Source organism: Schistocerca nitens, chromosome 2, assembly GCF_023898315.1.
Source record: "Schistocerca nitens isolate TAMUIC-IGC-003100 chromosome 2, iqSchNite1.1, whole genome shotgun sequence".
Lineage (NCBI taxonomy): Eukaryota > Metazoa > Arthropoda > Insecta > Orthoptera > Acrididae > Schistocerca > Schistocerca nitens.
In genome coordinates this window covers 244,201,661-244,226,001 of record NC_064615.1, presented here as the reverse complement: position 1 = coordinate 244,226,001, position 24,341 = coordinate 244,201,661, and the positions used below count along the sequence as shown (strand labels likewise).

Sequence of the window (24,341 nt, the reverse complement as noted above, 5' to 3'; positions counted from 1 at the left end):
ACCTGTCCTGTGAAACCAGATTTCACAGGTGTATCCTCAAAAAAGCAGAAAAATTGGAGGGGGCCGTATGTGCATCTCTGCTTGTTCATCAATTGGCTCGTGAGCAACACTGACCATTCCTTTTCTGTATCGAAGGAAATTGACGGAGATCCGAAATGTGAAATAATTTGGGTGAAGGTCACGGTTAAAGCAGGCTCAGACATGGTAATTGGATGTATCTATAGGCCCCCTGGCTCAGCAGCTGTTGTGGCTGAGCACCTGAAGGATAATTTGGAAAATATTTCGAGTAGATCTCCCCACCATGTTATAGTTCTGGGTGGAGATTTTAATTTGCCGGATATATACTGGCAGACTCAAACGTTCATAACGGGTGGCAGGGACAAAGAATACAGTAAAATATTTTTAAGTGCTTTATCTCAAAACAAAAAGCAGATTACAGAGTACCTGACGGCTCAACACAAAAGTTTTGTCTCAAGTACAGATAGTGTTGAGGATCAGTGGACAAAGTTCAAAACCATCGTACAATATGCGTTAGATGAGTATGTGCCAAGCAAGATGTAAGAGATGGAAAAGAGCCACCGTGGTACAACAACCGAGTTAGAAAACTGCTGCGGAAGCAAAGGGAATTTCACAGCAAACATAAACATAGCGAAAGCCTTGCAGACAAACAAAAATTACGCGAAGCGAAATGTAGTGTGAGGAGGGCTATGCGAGAGGCGTTCAACGAATTCGAAAGTAAAGTTCTATGTACTGACTTGGCAGAAAATCCTAAAAAATTTTGGTCTTATGTCAAAGCGGTAGGTGGATCAAAACAAAATGTCAAGACACTCTGTCACCAAAATGGTACTGAAACAGAGGATGACAGACTAAAGGCCGAAATACTAAATGTCTTTTTCCAAATCTGTTTCACAGAGGAAAATTGCACTGTAGTTCCTTCTCTAGACTGTCGCACAGATGACGAAATGGTAGATTTCGAAATAGACTACAGAGGGATAGAGAAACAATTAAAATCGCTCAAAAGAGGAAAGGCTGCTGGACCTGATGGGATACCAGTTCGATTTTACACAGAGTACGCGAAGGAACTTGCCCCCCTTCTTGCAGCGGTGTTCATTAGGTCTCTAGAAGAGCGTAGCGTTCCAAAGGATTGGAAAAGGGCACAGGTCATCCCCGTTTTTAAGAAGGGACGTCGAACAGATGTGCAGAACTATAGACCAATATCTCTAACGTCGATCAGTTGTAGAATTTTGGAACACTTATTATGTTCGAGTATAATGACTTTTCTTGAGACTAAAAATCTACTCTGTAGGAATCAGCATGGGTTTCGAAAAAGACGGTCGTGTGAAACCCAGCTCGCGCTATTCGTCCACGAAACTCAGAGAGCCATAGACACGGGTTCCCCTGTAGATGCCGTGTTTCTTGACTTCCGCAAGGCGTTCGATACATTTCCCCACAGTCGTTTAATGAACAAAGTAAGAGCATATGGACTATCAGATCAATTGTGTGATTGGATTGAAGAGTTCCTAGATAACAGAACGCAGCATGTCATTCTCAATGCAGAGAAGTCTTCCGAAGTAAGAGTGATTTCAGGTGTGCCGCAGGGGAGTGTCGTAGGACCGTTTCTATTCACAATATACATAAATGACCTTGTGGATGACATCGGAAGTTTACTGAGGGTTTTTGCGGACGATGCTGTGGTATATCGAGAGGTTGTAACATTGGAAAATTGGACTGAAATGCAGGAGGATCTGCAGCGAATTGACGCATGGTGCAGGGAATGGCAATTGAATCTCAATGTAGACAAGTGTAATGTGCTGCGAATACATAGAAAGATAGATCCCTTATCATTTAGCTACAATATAGCAGGTCGACAACTGGAAGCTGTTAATTACATAAATTATCTGGGAGTACGCATTAGGAGTAATTTAAAATGGAATGATCATGTAAAGTTGATCGTTGGTAAAGCAGATGCCAGACTGAGATTCATTGGAAGAATCCTAAGGAAATGCAATCCGAAAACAAAGGAAGTAGGTTACAGTACGCTTGTTCGCCTACTGCTTGAATACTGCTCAGGAGTGTGGGATCCGTACCAGATAGGGTTGATAGAAGAGATAGAGAAGATCCAACGGAGAGCAGCGCGCTTCGTTACAGGATCATTTAGTAATCGCGAAAGCGTTACGGACATGATAGATAAACTCCAGTGGAAAACTCTGCAGGAGAGACGCTCAGTAGCTCGGTACGGGCTTTTGTTGAAGTTTCGAGAACATACCTTCACCGATGAGTCAAGCAGTATATTGCTCCCTCCTACGTATATCTCGCGAAGGGACCATGAGGATAAAATCAGAGAGATTGGAGCCCACACAGAAGCATATCGACAATCCTTCTTTCCACGAACAATAGGAGACTGGAATAGAAGGGAGAACCGATAGAGGTACTCAAGGTACCCTCCGCCACACACCGTCAGGTGGCTTGCGGCTTATGGATGTAGTTGTAGATGACGATATGGTTACTGGTGACGAGAAATGGTGCCTTTATGCTAACATAAGGAAAAGAAATGAATGGCTGAGCCTAAACAAAGCAGCAAGTCCCAGCATGTCCCTGTACAAAGACCTGCGAGCATCCACAAAAGATAAGGTCATGGTGCAGTACGAATTCCTCCCTGAGCTGTAACCAGCACTGCTGACATTTACTGTCAACAACTGAGACGTACAACGACCAGCAAGGCTGCACGAAGTGATACAACTCCACGATAACGGGGTTGGAACACTTGCAGGGAGTGACATTTGCACGGACAGACACTTGCACGGAGCCTGGGACTCCTGCCGGGCTAACCGGCTTATCACAGGTACAGGCACACTAAGAAGTCTAGCAGTCCAGTACAGCTGCTCGTGCGAGCTGGCTTGCGCTCACGCCACAGCAGTGAGCAACTACATATCGCTTCAGGGTGGCTCACTAACGCGTTTCGTGGATACTATATTTTTAAGACTGTTGTATTAATGAGAAGAGACAATGAAATTCAATATCTCTTTCAATATTTTGATGATGTAAGTAAGGGGGGAGGGGCGCTAAGTAAGAAACATGATTCCAGAATGAGATTTTCACCCTGCAGCGGAGTGTGCGCTGATATGAAACTTCCTGGCAGATTAAAACTGTGTGCCCGACCGAGACTCGAACTCGGGACCTTTGCCTTTCGCGGGCAAGTGCTCTACCATCTGAGCTACCGAAGCACGACTCACGCCCGGTACTCACAGCTTTACTTCTGCCAGTATCTCGTCTCCTACCTTCCAAACATTACAGAAGCTCTCCTGCGAAGCTTGCAGAACCTTGCAGAACTAGCACGAGATACTGGCAGAAGTAAAGCTGTGAGTACCGGGCGTGAGTCGTGCTTCGGTAGCTCAGATGGTAGAGCACTTGCCCGCGAAAGGCAAAGGTACCGAGTTCGAGTCTCGGTCGGGCACACAGTTTTAATCTGCCAGGAAGTTTCATATCAGCGCACACTCCGCTCCAGGGTGAAAATCTCATTCTGGAAACATCCCCCAGGCTGTGGCTAAGCCATGTCTCCGCAGTATCCTTTCTTTCAGGAGTGCTAGTTCTGCAAGGTTCGCAGGAGAGCTTCTGTAAAGTTTGGAAGGTAGGAGACGAGATACTGGCAAAAGGAAAGCTGTGAGTACCGGGCGTGAGTCGTGCTTCGGTAGCTCAGATGGTAGAGCACTTGCCCGCGAAAGGCAAAGGTCCCGAGTTCGAGTCTCGGTCGGGCACACAGTTTTAATCTGCCAGGAAGTTTCAAGAAACATGATATTTCTTACGACTGTTGCAGACTTATGATGACTGCCGTTTTAGGACCAAATTTAACTTGACAAATTTATATTTCGTTACCATTTTATTTAAATGTTAAACATAGAAACACAGATTGCCAATGGATGTTACTTAGGCTTTGCACTAAAGGATAAATGTCTGGTACCATTTTTCGATTAATCATAATTCAGGGACAGGTTAGAAGAAGTGGAAGTCTGCCAGAGAGCTTGTGTGGATGGATTTGGTCCCCTTCTTTGCGAGAAAGAACAGCATGTACATGTAAATTTAACATCGACCTAATCGTGGCTGCAGACTTGAAAAGCCGTGAAAATTTACACTGAGGAAACAGAGGTTTCCATGGCTAATTTTGCTATGAAACTAATCACGCAAACGTCACAAAGTAGGTGTATAAATTCTATCTGTAGCCGAGGTTCCACACTGTCAAAGTGAACCGAAAATCACTGAACCTGAGCAACAAGCTGAAAAGCAGTATGGTAACTTGAGCAAACTGCAGATTCATTCATTGAGTGTTTCTTCTGAACGCAAAAATTTGTTGTCATAGTGAAAATTATTGAGACGTTTATGTCTCTGTTCTCTTATGATGGATACTTTCAGTCGTATCGCTTAAGAGCGCTTTTCCTTTTTTTTTTTTTTTTTTTTTTTCAAGGAATCTATTGTAATGTCAACTGAATTTTTTCGATGTGTTCAAAGTTTTGAGGCATACTAATAGAACATTAAACGTATGAAGACACCGTCTCTGCACTGATACATTGAGTTTGATGTGTCTGACCACTCTGAAGTTCCTAATGCGAACATGATGTTAGTTTTCATTCATTTCAGAACAACTAATCTCCATTTTAAGAGGATACTTCACCCTGAAACTTCAATTTAAAAAAAAGGGTAGTTTCACATCTTTGATCGTACTGAACAGGACTCTTAGATCCCAAAACGATTTGGTTGTATTCGAATTAGAAAGTCAGTCTAAGAAATGATTGAAATACAGATTGCGTAAGGGGCTGTGGCTCAGCGAAAGATGCTAAAGATAATTTTTCATCTCTATCACCATCAAACGGAACCATCTTTACTCCGAACTTGGCATAAACTCAAAATAGGAAAATAAAGTTGCAAGGTTTCCAGGAAAACTGAAGCGAAACTATTAGCAGCCACTCGTTTGAAATCATTTGCTTTGCGTTTTGACTGTGTAAAATTAAATTTAGGGAATACACTGAAGTCCTGTTCAGTACGATCAACAACTTCCAAGGAAATAGGCGTAGGCTTACAGTCAGGTATCCCTATCACTGCATCTCATCAAGAAAACTGAGAGCAGATTTTTATTCAGGAAATTCAAGAAAAAGGCAACCAGAATCCTGAAATTACAAGAAGCAGCCTCATATAAGCAGGAAGGGTAAACGTTATGGTGCCAGTGAATTGTTATGGCTATATATCTTGTAGTAACATTCATTTTTTGATAAAATCTTAAAATTCATTTTATCATAAATTTGTTTATCTAAGCTCAGTGCCAACTTTTTTCTCATAAATATTAACCAGTATGAAATTTTAGCAGGAAGTAGTCTTGATGTGTTTGCATCCTTCTGTGCATTAATATTATCGAAATTGTAATTTTTTACTTTATCGTCACATTTATGTACCGATAATAAAAGAAAATTTAAGGCTGAAATTTGAAATAAACACTGAAAATAAGTTATTAACATTTCTTATAAAATGAATACACAGAACAGTTGAACTGTGTCTTGTGGATGTAACTACAAAATCTGGCATGTGAAAATAACTGATGATGGTCGAAGTAGAGAGGATATAAAATGTAGACTGGCAGTGGCAAGGAAAACGTTTCTGAAGAAGAGAAATTTGTTAACATCGAATATAGATTTAAGTGTCAGGAAGTCGTTTCTGAAAGTATTTGTATGGAGTTTAGCCATGTATGGAAGTGAAACATGGACGATAAATACTTTGGACAAGAAGAGAATAGAAGCTTTCGAAATGTCGTGCTGCAGAAGAAGGCTGAGTTTTAGATGTGTAGATCACATAATAATTTCATGGTGGTTTGCTCATCTTATAACGTAAGGGAGAAGTATGGATTTAATTGCATATCATTTGCCTGCATCTCCGCTCCAAAGATTTTATATTAGGTATCCGCTCACACAGATTTTGATTCTAAGAACCTCTCAAGGCAAATGCTGTGAATATTTCCTAGAAAAATGTAGGGCTTCGAGATAGTCTCGTTAATCTCCATTAGGGAACATTTTATAAATTTCAACAGACATTTAGCCGACTTTCTGTCGTTCCCAGCAAAAAGCGCGAAGAAGTATTGTTTTGCAGTCCCCGATTAAATTTAGTTACAATATTTACAAGATTCCTAATTATTCTATTAAACTATTACTAAAAATTTATAGAATTTTCTGTAAATCTTGACATTTTCTTCGTCGTTGTAACTTCCGTGCGAAGGCCACACAAGCAGCAAATGATTTTAAGTTTCCTTGAGATAGAATTTCTTTAAAGACTTTTAATATTAACGAATTTATTGTTCGGTTCCATCCTTCTGAGATGTTATTAGTGCGATGACGCCTTTCACTGCGATTCCACATCTCTCTCGGCATATGCTCGTTATAGAGCCACTGGTCAACAAAACAGTCCTAAAGCTTTTGGTATGCAGGCGTGCTCTCCTGAAAACACAGCCAACCGTCTTCCAACATTTCTAGGGCAACAACTGCTAGAGCAGAGCACAGTCTTACGTGACAGCGTGTTTCCTCCATCTCCTTATAGGCTGGAACGAGGCCGCGACGCTGAACTTCTTTCTGCAAACATTGATTAAAATGATAATCTCCTTTCAAGGAAACAAACTGTTAGGTGCTTGGACGATGGCAATTTCGAAGTCCATCAGCAGAGATGCAGGGTTCCATCCAGGCACATTGGTTTTAATTTCTCGCTTTTTTTTTTTTTTTTTTTTTTGAAGCAGACTTCAAACAACTGGAATTGTGTTTGTTTCCTCCCAAACTATTAAGGTCGGCGTGGATTATAAACAACTGTCCAAACTGCTCGTTCGACCTCTTGCACGTTCCACCCACAAGGAATAATTCGCAGTTTGATAAACACGCTTTTCCTTTTCTCTGGCAAACACCAGTATTCTGTCATTCGTTCCCCTGTTATCATCTGCAAGTAAAAACTGCTACCATCAACCATCAGTAAATTGTTTGCTTGGAAGAATATTCCTCCAGAGTCGCTGAGATCTTGTGTAGTTCCCATATATTTTCACCTAATGCGATGTAACGATTGTTTCTCACTTCTGTGTGAGTGATGGTAACGTTGTTACTAAGTCATAACCTCGATTGAAGAACTGCCCTACTTCTTCGACGTAGACTGATGAAATTGTAGCGTCTGTTCCTTTTGCCTACTTCTTTGCGCTAACAAAATGTTTCCGCACTTCATTTGCTGCTTCATCTGAGCAGCCCTGGATCTACGATATTTCCGAACCGGTGCAAAAACTTGATAGTGGCGCCCCCCCCCCCCCTTCCCCTTGAGGGTTTGAGATACCCGTCAAAAATTAAAAAAAAATCGATTTCTCAAAAATGTGTTTATTTTAGCACACATCTTTCTGAAGAGTTAGATATACAGGGTGATCAAAAAGTCAGTATAAATTTGAAAACTTAGTAAACCACGGAAAAATGTAGATAGAGAGGTAAAAATTGACACACATGCTTGGAATAACATGGGGTTTTATTAGAACAAAAAAAAACAAAATTCATAAAATGTCCGACAGATGGCGCTGGACAGCAAAACTGCTACCGTGACAGGTGAGAGGTACGCCGATATGTTACAGAATCGCATCACCCCCAGCCTAGCTGATAAACACCTGCTGGATCGTACGATATTTATGCAGCATGGCGCTCCACCCCAAATTGCTAGACGCGTGAAAGATCTCTTGCGCGCGTCGTTTGGTGCTGATCGTGTGCTCAGCCGCCACTTTTGTCATGCTTGGCCTCCCAGGTCCCCAGACCTCAGTCCGTGCGATTATTGGCTTTGGGGTTACCTGAAGTCGTAAGTGTATCGTGATCGACCGACATCTCTAGGGATGCTGAAAGACAACATCCAACGCCAATGCCTCACCATAACTCCGGACATGCTTTACAGTGCTGTTCACAACATTATTCCTCGACTACAGCTATTGTTGAGGAATGATGGTGGACATATTGAGCATTTCCAGTAAAGAACATCATCTTTGCTTTGTCTTACTTTCTTATGCTAATTATTGCTATTCTGATCAGATGAAGCGCCATCTGTCGGACATTTTTTGAAAGCTTGTATTTTTTTGGTTCTAACGAAACCCCAAGTCATTCCAAGCATGTGTGTCAACTTGTACCTCTCTATCTACATTATTCCGTGATTTATTCAGTTTTCAAATTTATACTGACTTTTTGATCACCCGGTATAAAATATATATGTTCGAGAAAAAGTAAGACATATTATTTGGTCTTAAATGCGCTAAAGTGCAGAGGTACTCCTTTTCGCATACCATTTCTTCATCACATGTCACTGTATTTCGCTCTGTGTACTGTACAACTGGCCCTAGTAGTGTAGCAATCTGAAAAAATATTTCTGTCAAACTTTCGTTTTCTTAGATACACTGAGAAGATAATATGTAATCTTTACTACATGTTATGCCTGTTTAATAAGTCGTTTATTTCCACTCTGGTAGTATGAATCTATGGACTTCACAAGTAATTATAACGACGCTATTCATTCGCACACCCAGTCAACCACGTAAACAAACAGCGGTTGGTATTCACCCGCTCGGGTTTATTCGACTTGGCTCGTATAGCCCCGTCCCCTTCTGTCTGCGGGAGGCTTCTTATTTCTAGATGTGACAGGGATTCCCATGGCAGAGACGTCACGTGCATTATGCACGCATTCAAAAACCAACTTATGATTCGTTCAGAATCAACTTAGAATGTGTTCCAAAACTTTCAAAAATCAGCAGGTATGCGTTTCAAAATAAATATGAGCAGTCGATAGACCAACGTGCGCTGGATGCTGGGCGCTTTGTGTACAAGTGTTTTTTCTTCAAGAATATGAATTTTGTGCCCCCGAAATTGCCGTTCGGGGTAGATAGATAACAGGAAAAAGAAGAGTATACAATTTAAAAGCCTACATAGTCCCTCTAGACTACAGTAAAGTTCTTGGTAACGTTCTTAGAGTAAAAGTATGAAATGCTATGGAAAAAAGAGGAATATCATTACATCTGATCGATGCGATCCGGAGTATACAGGGTGACGACGTCACAAACTTTCAGGGTTGACGGAAAAGGATAAATGTGTCGGTTTGAGGTAAGCGACCCTAATCCGGAAACGATCGATCGAAAGGTATAAGCGAAGATCTACTCAACTTTCGCTTTAGCCTCAAACCAAGAGCCCCAACTTCCGAACCCTGATCAAGACGCGCAGAATTCCCCTTGAATGCTCGCCCCAATACAATTTCTCCTGTCCATAGACTAATAATGGCACACGTAACTTGAAGTCAGAGAGACTGAAAACTGTAAGTCTACGGTACTTTAATAATGAATTCCATTTACCTGCACAAATTTTACAAAGTGGTACTGTAAGAGGTCCATGAATAAGGAATTTATTGCTAGCGCATGCGAGCAGATGTAATTTAGATGGAATGATCACGCGCTGCCTGCGATATGTAAGCTACAATAGAATCGCAGACCAGAGAGCAGTGTCAACAGCAGTAGCCATGGAGGTATAAGGAGGGGAGATGCCATGACGTCACAAACTTGAAGCCGACAGAAACCGAGCTCCGCCATTGCAGTTTGGTCAGAACACTCGTTTCCGATTGTGCTACTGTCTAGAGCTGCTGAAGGTTTTTCATTTTAAAATGCCGGTTTGCGTTGTTTACGGGTGTACTAAACGTTGGAATAGTGCTACCAAGTTAAAAGGAATCACGTTCCATGCGTAAGTGGCCCCGTTCGTAAAATATTGTCGTTTATATTCGTGAGATGTGCGGTCTTGTTTACGTTTTGTGAAACTGTTTTCTTCTTGTTTTATTTCAGATTTCCGATCAATGAAGCTCGTAGGGCTCTGTGGGTTCATATGCTTATTTTTCTTGACAAAGCACAAACGATGTTTGTATTTACAAATGAAATTTTGTATAAGTGTGTAAACGAGTAAGAAATATCATCCGGTATGTAAACTAGCATAGCTTTCGGATTCTGCTTTCAGTTTACATCGACACAAATACAGTAAAAGGTGATTTGAGTTTTAAAATAGCTTTGTACACTGTTATTTTTCATCATTCGAAGTTCGTATCCAAAAGAAACACTTAAGTTAACGAGACCAAATCAAACTTCCTGGCAGATTAAAACTGTGTGCCCGACCGAGACTCGAACTCGGGACCTTCGCCTTTCGCGGGCAAGTGCTCTACCAACTGAGCTACCGAAGCACGACTCACGCCCGGTACTCACAGCTGTACTTCTGCCAGTACCTCGTCTCCTACCTTCCAAACTTTACAGAAGCTCTCCTGCGAAACTTGCAGAACTAGCACTCCTGAAAGAAAGGATATTGCGGAGACATGGCTTAGCCACAGCCTGGGGAATGTTTCCAGAATGGGATTTTCACTCTGCAGCGGAGTGTGCGCTCACATGAAACTTCCTGGCAGATTAAAACTGTGTGCCCGACCGAGACTCGAACTCGGGACCTTTGCCTTTCGCGGGCAAGTGCTCTACCAACTGAGCTACCGAAGCACGACTCACGCCCGGTACTCACAGCTTTACTTCTGCCAGTACCTCGTCCCCTACCTTCCAAACTTTACAGAAGCTCTCCTGCGAAACTTGCAGAACTAGCACTCCTGAAAGAAAGGATATTGCGGAGACATGGCTTAGACACAGCCTGGAGGATGTTTCCAGAATGAGATTTTCACTCTGCAGCGGAGTGTGCGCTGATATGAAACTTCCTGGCAGATTAAAACTGTGTGCCCGACCGAGACTCGAACTCGGGACCTTTGCCTTGCACTTGCCCGCGAAAGGCAAAGTTCCCGAGTTCGAGTCTCGGTCGGGCACACAGTTTTAATCTGCCAGGAAGTTTCATATCAGCGCACACTCCGCTGCAGAGTGAAAATCTCATTCTAGAGACCAAATCAGTTGTATTGCTGGGGCAAAAACGCATTAAAAACAAAACGAAAACACCTGAAAAAGCTATTGTGACGTTGTGTTATGCATGTAAACATTGTAACACTCATCATCTGAAATTATTTCGCAGACATAACGTTAAATATGAAGAACACGCAATTCTAACAAGAGCTCTGTCACTGTTTTGACCAATCAAACATGGCGGCCCACCGGCTTCAAACAGACGTACAGCAGACGGCCATAGTGCCATCTCCCCTCCTTATACCTCCATGAGTAGCTCGCAGTCGGGCGGTTGGGTGAGGTCGCTGGTCGTGGAGAACGATGGCGGTGCCTGAGCGATGTAGTATAAGGTAAAACCAAAAATTACTTTTAATAGCCGCGCCCATATGTAATTTGTAACAACTGATTTTGTACTATTATTGTATCAAGTCCCACGTAAATGTTTTTAGAAAATCTTTTAATAATAATCTTTCTTATAAAAATAACTTTTGACAATCACACATCTGAATTTAAAGATTTTACTAATTTCTCATATACATGGTCATCCCGATTATCGTAAAGAAAAATCAGTTCTTTCTTTTTACACATAACAAATCTAGTGGCCAGCATTGCACTGGGCTGTGCCAGAAAAATTTCGTATAGGAGCAGATATATACGCGTTATCCGGCGACATAATTGAGGTAAGAATTTTCAGTTCATTCAGAATGACTTTTCAGGGCCACGACGCAGCATTGCTGACGTCCAGATTTACCAGTTTAGATTCACAGTCAGTTAATTATTGAAAGGTTATATATGAGTCACAATTTTATTGGAAGGTTAGTCACACCATTTTTATTGTGAGGTTATGGAATTTTAACTGTTAGGAGGTTACAGTACATTTACGGCAGTTGTTCAAAATGGCATCCCCCAGCGTGAATGCAGGGATACCATCGTCGCACAAAGATTTGTGGTGCCCGTTCTAACATCCTCGGTGTCGTTTAAACAGTGTCGCAGGCAGTGAGAACTCTTGCCAGGAGGTCCTCTTCAGTCTCGACAGGCATCTAGCACACAAGACGTTTCATACGGCCTCACAAGAAGAAATCAAGTGAGGTGAGATCAGGTGAACGTGCTGGGCATGGAACAGGACCTCCTCTGCCTGTTCACTTTTCAGTGAATGTCTGATTCAGGTGTTCACGAAACCGCAGTCCAAACTGAGGTGGGGGCTCCATAATGTTGGAACCACGTTCCCTCACGAATAACAAGTGGGATCCCAGCAACAAACGTACCTGTCCATGTATTCCACTGTTAGAGGTACCAGAACGATTTTTGCTCACAACTTTCGACCTGGTCGTTTCTGTAGCAGGTTCCCTTACCTCACTGATACGTTTAGTCTTCTCGATCATGCCAATAGTTGTAATATCTCACGGTATAACACTGTGGATTGTAACATCATCACGAAATAACCCTGTACAACCGCGAACCCGTTTAAATGAAGAGCTAGAATCTGGAAATATCGCCTAAGCAAAATATTTTGTATATCACCGATACTCTTTATATTTAGACAACACAGAGTGAGAATGGAAACCAAGGATTCTGAAATTTACTATACGGAAGATCTCCAAAGGAAGAAACTGTATCAAAACTCTTACGTTTGCTGACGACCAAATAATAGTTGTATACATGAATGTTACATGAACTACATAAAATAATAAATCAACGTAATTTAAGCATACCGACAAATAAAACCAAGTCCATGGCATTCCAAGGGTCGCAATCTTTAAGATGTAAATTCACATTACGAAACAAAACTGTTGAACAAGTTAATACCTTCAGGTTCTTGGACTCTGTCTCAATGAAGTGTGTATTGAAAGAAAGATCGAGAGATTCAGTGCGATACATGGCACCATCACAAAGAAACCTCAGCGAAAAAGTAGGAAAAACAATGCTAAAATTTTACAAAGTCATGGCAACGCTTTGCGGAATAATGGAAATGAAAACTGAACTATAAACTCTAGAACAGATAACAGACTCCAAACGGCCGATATGAGATTTTTGAGAACAGTACAGGGATTAACACGAAAAGGCAGAAAATGAAAAGGTTAAGGAATATAGAAAAGAATGAAAAGAACTTAGAAAAAGAATGTGCAATGAACATATTCCAAATTACTGCTATAGTACGTCCCTAAAGGAAGATAGAACATTGGTAAAGAGAAGATGAATAGATCAAGAAGTCGCACCATACCAACTGCTGTAATGCTTGAGGGAGAAGAAGCAGACGAAGAAAATGATGATGATGACGGTGATGACGATGATGATGACACTAGATAAGGCCACTTTTTAATGTTAAAAGGATGAAAAATGGTGGCTCAGCTGCAATGAACTAAGAACGGTGTCAGGTTGTCTGGTAGTTGGAGTAGACTAGAGATATCCTCATATGATCTTAAAGTAGAAAGTTGGAATGTCTGTGGTGGTTGCAAAAAAGGGTCATCGACTGGTTAAAAATTATGCACACACTTTAGGACGTTTCGTTATCGACAAAGAAAGGCTAAAACTGTTAATTATACTTTTTATTGTTCTTTCTGCTCTTCATATGTTGAATATCTTCGAAGGTGTGTGGATCCAGCGATGAAGTTATGGAACAATAGTAATGATGAACAGAGTTTTGGATATTTGTTTAAGAGTCAAATAGTTGGAAACTCTAGTCAATAATCGGGACTTTCGTTGTCCACGATATTCCCAAGCTATTAAAGTTATCTGAAAGTAATTCTTGTCAACCTGTAAAAATTTTCGTCCCTTACATTTGTCAAAAATACTTCTTTAAATGACGCAGTAGATAACAGATCCAAAAACATCGTAAAAAGTAATCCATTCTGCATAGCCATGCTTCTTTTTCTCTTTGTTACTGGTAACATATACAAAATATGATCATGAGGTGTGCATGATAAGTCTTTCCTAGAGGTCATATAATTATGTGTTATCGACCTATGGTCTAATGTATTTAAACAATTATTGTTCGTTAGGATTCTTTACTCATACACTCCATGGGCTATTGGTTCTCTGTTGTAAACATTATGTACCATATACACTACCTCTGTTATTAGTATATTTGTCAATGCTGTGGTTTGGGGAATAAATGAGTAACAAGTTATTTTTCAGGAAGTACATTGTTCCTTAAAGAGTTGTCTGAAAGAGGTTTGAGGCTACACAGCATAATTTAGAAATTTTCAATTATATGTTTCCAGTCCAATTTATGATTCGAAATGTATAAGACAAGCAAATTTTTCTTTACTGTTATCAGCAATCATTTGCAGAGCATAACATGCTCATCATAGTAATCTATAGAGAATCGTATATTGTGGTTTCCAGTTCAAGAACATATCACAAAGCAAACCCAGTCCATCAAGTTTCCGTTTCTGTTACTCATTTTTTCTTCTGCAGTATGCTTGGTCATGCCATAATGTTGTGCTCAATACAGTTATGTATGTGGTACATTTTTTGAGGTTAAGAGACGATTCATTTGCAAAGAACCAGTCCCCAAAAGAAATATTATTGGCATTATTGGGTATTTATCTGCAAGAACAAAGTTAGTCTTAGAAATACCAGATAGACCTGAAACTTATGTGTATGTGACCTTCTACCAGTCTGTCTCTACTCACTCTTTGCATCTCTGCATCTCTCTAAAAATTTTTCTCTACTTTCTCAAGCTTTCGACATTCTCTCTCACTTCTCTTATGCCCTACATTACTATCATCACTACCAAAATTTTCCTTTTCTGCCTCAGAATAGGCTCCCATCTAATCAAATCTATCCCTTAGTTGTCTTCCCTTTGATATCTGTAGTTTAACTGATTTTTTCCTCAAGAGACTGCTCATATTTCGCACTGGTAGACTTATTACTGCATATAACTGTTAGCAGTCATTAAAGAATACTAAAACAACCTTGTATAATTATACAATTGGATTACATTTTGATGAATGAAAGAATGAGATTGCTATTACAACACATTTCATTAATTAGACAAACTGTATTATTCATGCCATTTTTATTTGTAAGTTTGTACTTTGCAGATGAAGATAATTTATTGTTATTTTCCGAATCATGAAACTTGTACTTATTTTCTCCACATGAGGCTGACTAGATTGTATGACATTAGAAGTACACATTTAGAGCGCCATAAAATACAATGTAAATACAAAGTTTCTTTTTAGTTAGATAATTGAGTAGTATTCAAATAAAAAAATTGGTGTTTGAGTAGCATGTCTCTCATAATAACAGAATATAAGACGGTGTTGCACTATAAGACTAGAAATTCTTGCACATTATATTAATGACAGTAAACATTTATATAATTCTACAATGTTTGAATTAAACAGTACACTATAAATAATTTCTTTGTAATAAGTAGGAGAATAAAAAAGGGCAAGAACTGAGATTCTACATTAAATAATATCAACCTAAAATCTCTTTGTAAGCAGATATTTCATTTGTTATTATAATCAAAAAATCGTTGTCTTATAAGAACAAGACATAAGAAGTCATTGCACTGTAAGACTAGAAATTCTTGCACAGTTCATTGACGAGAGTAAACACATGTATAACTCTACAATATTTGAATTAACTCATATACTATAAATAATTTCATTGTAATAAGTAGGAGGGTAACAAACGGCAAGAACTGATATTCCACGTTAAATAATATATGTAAACCTAACACATAACAAATTATTAATTGGACTAGAATTTATTGACCACATTGTGGCTCCCATTAATAAATATTCATTCTTCGTTCAGGGCAGAGTATTAGTGACATGGCTTGAGTAGTATAAGGGAAAAGAAAGTTAGCGGAAGGAAACCTCCAGTCCATACACAAGGCAAGACGATAAGCGAAAAGAACCGACGATTAGTTTGAATAATTTCTCTTGGTTGGAAAACGAACCACATTTCAGTCCCATTTTAGAATCCGTTATGCAAATGGTGTTTTTAATAGCTATAATTTAAATGGGGTAATTAGTACACGTTTGACTGTGAATGTCAGCTACGTTAGAACTTGCACTAGGGGATATCAATTGGTCTAGACATGTTCGTTTGTTTAGTGGGGTGACTAGATTCGCGAATTGTGGCTCCTAGCGGCGGGTCGGCCGTCACATGCGGTAGCAGAGGTCGCAGCCGCGGTACAGCGCGTCTATGAGCGCCTGCCGCTGTGTGCGGTCGCGCATGCGCAAAAGCGCTGGAACGTCCACGTAGTCCGCCGGGACCAGCAGGCTGGCCAGCGGCGCCAGGCCGGGGGCGGCGGCGGAGGCGGCGGGGGCGGCGCTGGGGCCGCGGGCCGACTCCGTCCGCGCCGGGGGCGGCGCCGCGCGCTCCGGGGGCGGCAGCTGCGTCAGGCTGGCTTCCGGTTCTGGGACCATGCTGCAACACGAGAAGGACGTCTCTGCGTTAAAGAGTAACACTACTGTGGAAGTTAAGAAAACATCATTTTTATCGGCTTAAAAAATGCTTTGAACCTTCTACAATATAACGCAAAAAGTCTAATCCCCGAAGAAGAAAATTTGTTCTATGGAACTCCGAACTACTCCTCTAGCGCCTCGAATGACCCGCAACGGTTTATGTGTGCCAACTCGAAACACTTTGCAGTGTGTGGGTACAATTAGAAGTATTTCAAAACATTAATACCTTAACTTTGCGTCAGCAACCGTTATCACTTTTACGAAAAAAACAACTCTCACTCTTCTGATCTACATTTCTCTGTGCAGACTTTTGATAGTCTTGTTGTCGTCGTATAGTAAGTATACAGTCTTGTTTTTCAAGTATGGATAAGTGGTAAAAAGGTGTACTCCGGCCGAAAAGAGACGTAAACATCATATTCAACGCTGCGTCGAAGTAGTATTTCATCAAAGCTTCCAAAGAACACAGTTGAGGCTGAGAGCAGCTAGGCAGGTCAGCCCCTCTGCTACGAAACTGAAAGACTGTGACCAAGATTTTGATGCAAACTACAGGTTGAGCATGTAAATGGTCCGCCTAGTCGTTGATATCTCTAGTTGCTGTAATCGCACTATTTCACTCCCATTTACGGAGCTTGTTAGCACTTGATGTTAGGTTGGCGCCATTACAATGCATTGTAGTAATCGCTGCTGCTTGCTGGATCGCTGCTGTGTCTCGATGCTGATGCTGGTTCTAAATCTGGTTGTCTAGGGTTAAAAACATGAGGTCCCGTGTTTTTCATGTGCTTTTGATGATAAAGAACAAACGAAACCAACACATATGTAAACATCAAATATTTATTCCTTTGGTGGCCATCTTAATTCCACTGTCCACCAAAGACCATAACACAACACAAAGTAGTACTTCCTTTACATGTTCTTTGCATTGTTTTTCCATCCCAAACAATAACACAGAAACACACTTCACCAAAGTGACATTCCGACTGCCCTGACTGCCTCCGACTGCCTGTATTTATAACATTGTCAAAGAACTACTAAAAAGAGATATAGTTTATAAGTCACATGTACATCTGTTATCATAATTTGTGCAGAAAAGTTATTAATTTGCATCGAGTGACATAATTTAACATGTTATTAAAATGACAGACAGATTTGTTGACTTGACAGAATAATTCTTTGTTACAAAAAGGTCGTTTTTTAGAAGTTTGTCAATTGACTTCTCTAATTTGCATAAATAAGTAAGTAACATGAATTATTAAGAATTACATTGGTTTTCGTCTAAAATAGGATTGATTACGTGAATACTGAGTGAAAACGCTCCTAGTGAACAAATAGGTTTCACTGGGTGATTTTTATTTAAGGAGATCCAAAATACCTATGTTGGCCACTATTTTTCGTACTTCATATTAATTATTTAAGATGAACTTAGTGTTTTTACATGATGACATTTGCTGTATCAGTGATCAAGTGATATTAACTTTTGTGTGGGTCAGTTATTCAGTATAATTTAATGGGTTGACTGTTTATGGAGACATGTTATGCAATCATTGTTAACATACACAATAACTTTTCTATAATCATAAATACTCATTAAACTGGTTGAATTTGGAAGGGATCGCATACTTCATTAAAGTAAAGCCTTTAATATGTTCCGTTACAAGCAACAGCATTATAATTTTTTTTTGCTGTGTCTGTTGTTTCTCAAAACGTGAAATGTAAAACGCGCAATGCAGATATTACACTGCAAGAGCGAAGTCCTCGAGACTTAGGCTTCACAATAATCATTGCTTTCCAAACGTCCAAGAAGTTGGTACACCATGTAATAAGTTTATACCGAACGTACATGAAACCAAACGTCGAATTGTCTTAGCAATGCGCTTGCTTTGAGCAGAGCTAAACTAAACTGTGAATTACTTTTCGTTCATGGAGTTGCCGCGCCCGATATTTCAATCGTTCTATGATAAACTAGTGGATATGATTTCGCTCGCAACGGCACCATTACAGGCCGCTCCGGGATAGCAATTTAAATGAGTTTTCGTTTGTTCATGTCTGTAACACATTTCAAAACTTCAAACGCATTTTTCTCGGAATATGAGTTTTCAAAACGGCAGTCCAACAATTTTCAATCCTTTTTATTCGACAATTTAACCACAACTTTGAAGTAACAATTCAATGTGAACCACGTACGGAATTTTCGATTAGTTAATTTTAAAAAAATATTTATTGTCAAATAACTGTCCTTTTTTGATGAAAATTCAACGACTTTATTCAGTTTTACCAATTACACAAAAACCAATAGTTCTAAAATCCCCTACGTGTTCCAATAGCAACACTCAGGTAGATTATACAGTTTTTTCTCTTTTTTTCCAGATTCAAATTGACACCAGTTACAGTGAGTGCTGCAGATCGCCTCAAATTCAACATGCCTCGGGAGAATTACTGCAGTGTCCTCATTTTGTAATATATTCTTTGTAATATACCTAAATATATGCTCAATAACGACCCCAAGCATTATTGCTCTATCGCCTTTCCTTCTGCCCAAAGAAATTGTCAAGAGAAAGCTTTTTTTAGGCTGCTGCAGTGTGTTCCCCCCTTAATGGAGTAGAGTACTGCGCCAGAATACTCGAGTACGACAGTTCCATCGCAGGTCTAGATCTATTTCACTTTTTTTTATTTTCTACTTTTGTTCAGCGCAATAAAGCAGAAGTATACACTGTTTCTTAAAGGATACGTATCTTACAAACACAGATTTTTTTTTAAGGTTGAACACGGAAATTACTGGTCAGACATGTCAGAAATGTTCATGAGCGTGATGATCAGCTAAATACACGAGCGCCATTCCGTAAGTCATGGCAAGTATGGTATATCGTGCCAACACGTGGCATCACCGTAATCGCAGTAAATAAATTCGAAAGCCTGCGGTAAACATTACCGAAATCAACCGACAGATTGCGTCCGCATGCGAGGATGGCTCGGTACCAGCGCCTGAACATTGAGTGTGAACTTGGCTGAGCTATAAGATGGACCCTCCCACACTGCACGGGAGGCGCTTTGCAAAGACGGCGGATATCCTCATGGCGTTTCGGCGACAGGTGATGAGCACTGACGGGAATGCCAATGGCGTCACTGACATCATCACTGACAACTCTGTGTCGATGCACTGTGGGACTATTTTGAAGGACAGTAGTTGATTCTGATTCGTTTTTGTTCTCGAGCACAATAAGTTTACACTTAGTTCCAGTGTGTTTGTTTCGTTCCAACCCTTGCCGTGACCTCCTCGACTGGAACCCTATTTAGTGTCGGCATTCAGATACACACAACCTTACCGGTTCAATATACATAGTGAAATTCACATGTTGTCACATTATCGCAAGATACACCATGAACCATGGACCTTGCCGTTGGTGGGGAGGCTTGCGTGCCTCAGCGATACAGATGGCCGTACCGTAGGTGCAACCACAACGGAGGAGTATCTGTTGAGAGGCCAGACAAACATGAGTTCCTGAAGGGGGGCAGCAGCCTTTTCAGTAGTTGCAGGGGCAACAGTCTGGATGATTGACTGATCTGGCCCTGTAACACTAACCAAAACGGCCTTGCTGTGCTGGTACTGCGAACGGCTGAAAGCAAGGGGAAACCACAGCCGTAATTTTTCCCGAGGACATGCAGCTTTACTGTATGATTAAATGATGATGGCGTCCTCTTGGGTAAAATATTCCGGAGGTAAAATAGTCCCCCATTCGGATCTCCGGGAGGGGACTACTCAAGAGGACGTCGTTATCAGCAGAAAGAAAACTGGCGTTCTACGGATCGGAGCGTGGAATGTCAGATCCCTTAATCGGGCAGGTAGGTTAGAAAATTTAAAAAGGGAAATGGATAGGTTAAAGTTAGGTATAGTGGGAATTAGTGAAGTTCGGTGGCAGGAGGAACAAGACTTTTGGTCAGGCGATTACAGGGTTACAAATACAAAATCAAATAGGGGTAATGCAGGAGTAGGTTTAATAATGAATAAAAAAAATTGGAGTGCGGGTTAGCTACTACAAACAGCATAGTGGACGCATTATTGTGGCCAAGATAGACACAAAGCCCATGCCTACTACAGTAGTACAAGTTTATATGCCAACTAGCTCAGCAGATGATGAAGAAATTGATGAAATGTACGACGAGATAAAAGAAATTATTCAGGTAGTGAAGGGAGACGAAAATTTAATAGTCATGGGTGACTGGAATTCGTCAGTAGGAAAAGGGAGAGAAGGAAACATAGTAGGTGAATATGGATTGGGGGGAAGAAATGAAAGAGGAAGCCGCCCTGTAGAATTTTGCACAGAGCATAACTTAATCATAGCTAACACTTGGTTCAAGAATCATAAAAGAAGGTTGTATACCTGGAAGAATCCTGGAGATACTAAAAGGTATCAGATAGATTATATAATGGTAAGACAGAGATTTAGGAACCAGATTTTAAATTGTAAGACATTTCCAGGGGCAGATGTGGATTCTGACCACATTCTATTGGTTATGAACTGCAGATTGAAACTGAAGAAACTGCAAAAAGGTGGGAATTTAAGGAAATGGGACCATGATAAACTGAAAGAACCAGAGGTTGTAGAGAGTTTCAGGGAGAGCGTAAGGGAACAAATGGCAGGAATGGGGGAAAGAAATACAGTAGAAGAAGAATGTGTAGCTTTGAGGCATGAAGTAGTGAAGGCAGCAGATGATCAAGTAGGTAAAAAGACGAGGGCTAATAGAAATCCTTGGGTAACAGAAGAAATATTGAATTTAATTGATGAAAGGAGAAAATATAAAAATGCAGTAAATGAAGCAGGCAAAAAGGAATACAAACGTCTCAAAAATGAGATCGACAGGAAATGCAAAATGGCTAAGCAGGGCTGGCTAGAGGACAAATGTAAGGATGTAGAGGCTTGTCTCACTAGGGGTAAGATAGATACTGCCTACAGGAAAATTAAAGAGACCTTTGGAGATAAGAGAACCACTTGTATGAACATCAAGAGCTCAGATGGAAACCCAGTTCTAAGCAAAGAAGGGAAAGCAGAAAGGTGGAAGGAGTATACAGAGGGTCTATACAAGGGCGATGTACTTGAGGACAATATTATGGAAATGGAAGAGGATGTAGATGAAGATGAAATGGGAGATATACTGCGTGAAGAGTCTGACAGAGCACTGAAAGACCTGAGTCGAAACAAGGCCCCGGGAGTAGACAACATTCCATTAGAACTACTGATGGCCTTGGGAGAGCCAGTCATGACAAAACTCTACCATCTGGTGAGCAAGATGTATGAGACAGGCGAAATACCCACAGACTTCAAGAAGAATATAATAATTCCAATCCCAAAGAAAGCAGGTGTTGACGGATGTGAAAATTACCGAACTATCAGTTTAATAAGTCACAGCTGCAAAATACTAGCGCGAATTCTTTACAGACGAATGGAAAAACTGGTAGAAGCGGACCTCGGGGAAGATCAGTTTCGATTCCGTAGAAATGTTGGAACACGTGAGGCAATACTAACCTTACGACTTATCTTAGAAGAAAGATTAAGAAAAGACAAACCTACGTTTCTAGCATTTGTAGACTTAGAGAAAGCTTTTGACAACGTTAACTGGAATACTCTCTTTCAAGTTCTGAAGGTGGCAGGGGTAAAATACAGGGAGCGAAAGGCTATTTACAATTTGTACAGAAACCAGATGGCAGTTATAAGAGTCGAGGGGCATGAAAGGGAAGCAGTGGTTGGGAAAGGAGTGAGACAGGGTTGTAGCCTCTCCCCGATGTTATTCAATCTGTATATTGAGCAAGCAGTAAAGGAAACAAAAGAAAATTTCGGGGTAGGTATTAAAATTCATGGAGAAGAAGTAAAAACTTTGAGGTTCGCCGATGACATTGTAATTCTGTCAGAGACAGCAAAGGACTTGGAAGAGCAGTTGAACGGAATGGACAGTGTCTTGAAAGGAGGATATAAGATGAACATCAACAAAAGCAAAACGAGGATAATGGAATGTAGTCAAATTAAATCGGGTGATGCTGAGGGGATTAGATTAGGAACTGAGACACTTAAAGTAGTAAAGGAGTTTTGCTATTTAGGGAGCAAAATAACTGATGATGGTCGAAGTAGAGAGGATATAAAATGTAGACTGGCAATGGCAAGGAAATCGTTTCCGAAGAAGAGAAATTTGTTAACATCGAGTATAGATTTAAGTGTCAGGAAGTCGTTTCTGAAAGTATTTGTATGGAGTGTAGCCATGTATGGAAGTGAAACATGGACGATAACCAGTTTGGACAAGAAGAGAATAGAAGCTTTTGAAATGTGGTGCTACAGAAGAATGCTGAAGGTAAGGTGGGTAGATCACGTAACTAATGAGGAGGTATTGAATAGGATTGGGGAGAAGAGAAGTTTGTGGCACAACTTGACTAAAAGAAGGGATCGGTTGGTAGGACATATTTTGAGGCATCAAGGGATCACAAATTTAGCATTGGAGGGCAGCGTGGAGGGTAAAAATCGTAGAGGGAGACCAAGAGATCAATACACTAAGCAGATTCAGAAGGATGTAGGTTGCAGTAGGTACTGGGAGATGAAGAAGCTTGCACAGGATAGAGTAGCATGGAGAGCTGCATCAAACCAGTCTCAGGACTGAAGACCACAACAACAACAACACCATAACTGCTATGACTTACGGAAGGACCCTCGTATATTACCTATCATACTGGCGAGCATACCTGTAGATGATGTTATTATCTAATTTGAGTGTTTGCAGGGGAGCAACATAGAGCAAGAGAAGGAAGGATACTACGTGGGCGCAGCCAAGTCTACTCACGAGGAGAACGCAGCAAGTAACATAATACGATTTCCCAGAAACTTCGCTCAACGGAAGAGGAGTCAAAATACGCCAACACGTGTCTCAGCTTTCCGTAGATTCTCGACCGTTCTTGAGAAAACGACGATCGAAGTTTTCGAGGAACTTCATGTGCCTTTTAGGAAGTAAACAGTTCGACCACAAAGTGCTGGTACAGTGGTTTCATACTCTTGCATCCCGTGTTCCAAACCTTTGTTTTCAATTTATCTACCCATGTCTGTAGAAGATAACGACATGAATTTTTTTTCCAATATATACTGAAATAACGTTGTCCTTATTCGTTTACTAATTGTGTGCGTGATGAATGAATCAAGAAATAAATAAATAAATGAAAAAAATTATTGGAAAATTTTTTCGGTGAATTCCCTTGATTCATAATCAATCGGAAGCACTGTTTCGGCAAAGTCATCCGTCATGCGGAATTATTGCAAACGCGCGGAATTTTCAAAAGCTTTAACAACGTTTCAATCCCGAGTGAGATTCACACGAAGAAGTGTCACTGTGGTAAACCTGCCTTTGGCTTTCGGAATTTCTATCGTTCAGATGCTTCTGATATCCGTATCATCCAGGGGAAAGCACCAAATCTTCCTGAAGAGTAAACAAGAGAATAAAATATAAAAATACATATAAGAATGAGATATAATAAAATGAGAATTTAAATAGACTGTAACCCTTGAAAATACCATACACATACACTACTGGCCACTAAAATTGCTACACCAAGAAGAAATGCAGATGATAAACGGGTATTCATTGGACAAATATATTATACTAGAACTGACATGTGATCACATTTTCACGCAATTTGGGTGCATAGATCTTGAGAAATCAGTACCCAGAACAACCACCTCTGGCCGTAATAACGGCCGTGATACACCTGGGCATTGAGTCAAACAGGGACTGGATGGTGTGTACAGGTACAACTGCCCATGCAGCTTCAACACGATACCACAGTTCATCAAGAGTAGTGACTGGCGTAATGTGACGAGCCAGTTGCTCGGCCACCATTGACCAGACGTTTTCAATTGATGAGAGATCTGGAGAATGTGCTGGTCAGGGCAGCAGTCGAACATTTTCTGTATCCAGAAAGGCCCGTACAGGACGTGCAACACGCGGTCATGCATTAT

The 24,341-nt window shown here is 40.6% G+C and overlaps 1 long non-coding RNA gene across 2 annotated transcripts in view; it reads right to left on the bottom strand.

The window, feature by feature from the left end:
• Positions 1-16,224: 16,224 nt before the first annotated feature.
• Positions 16,225-24,341, bottom strand: part of LOC126234337 (uncharacterized) — a 215,836-nt gene continuing 207,719 nt past the window's right edge. The window contains exon 3 of one of the 2 annotated variants that reach the window (XR_007544712.1): positions 16,225-16,318. This is a non-coding gene — a long non-coding RNA (uncharacterized LOC126234337). The remainder of the gene's footprint in view (positions 16,319-24,341) is intronic. The other variant, XR_007544713.1, reaches the window with a different exon arrangement.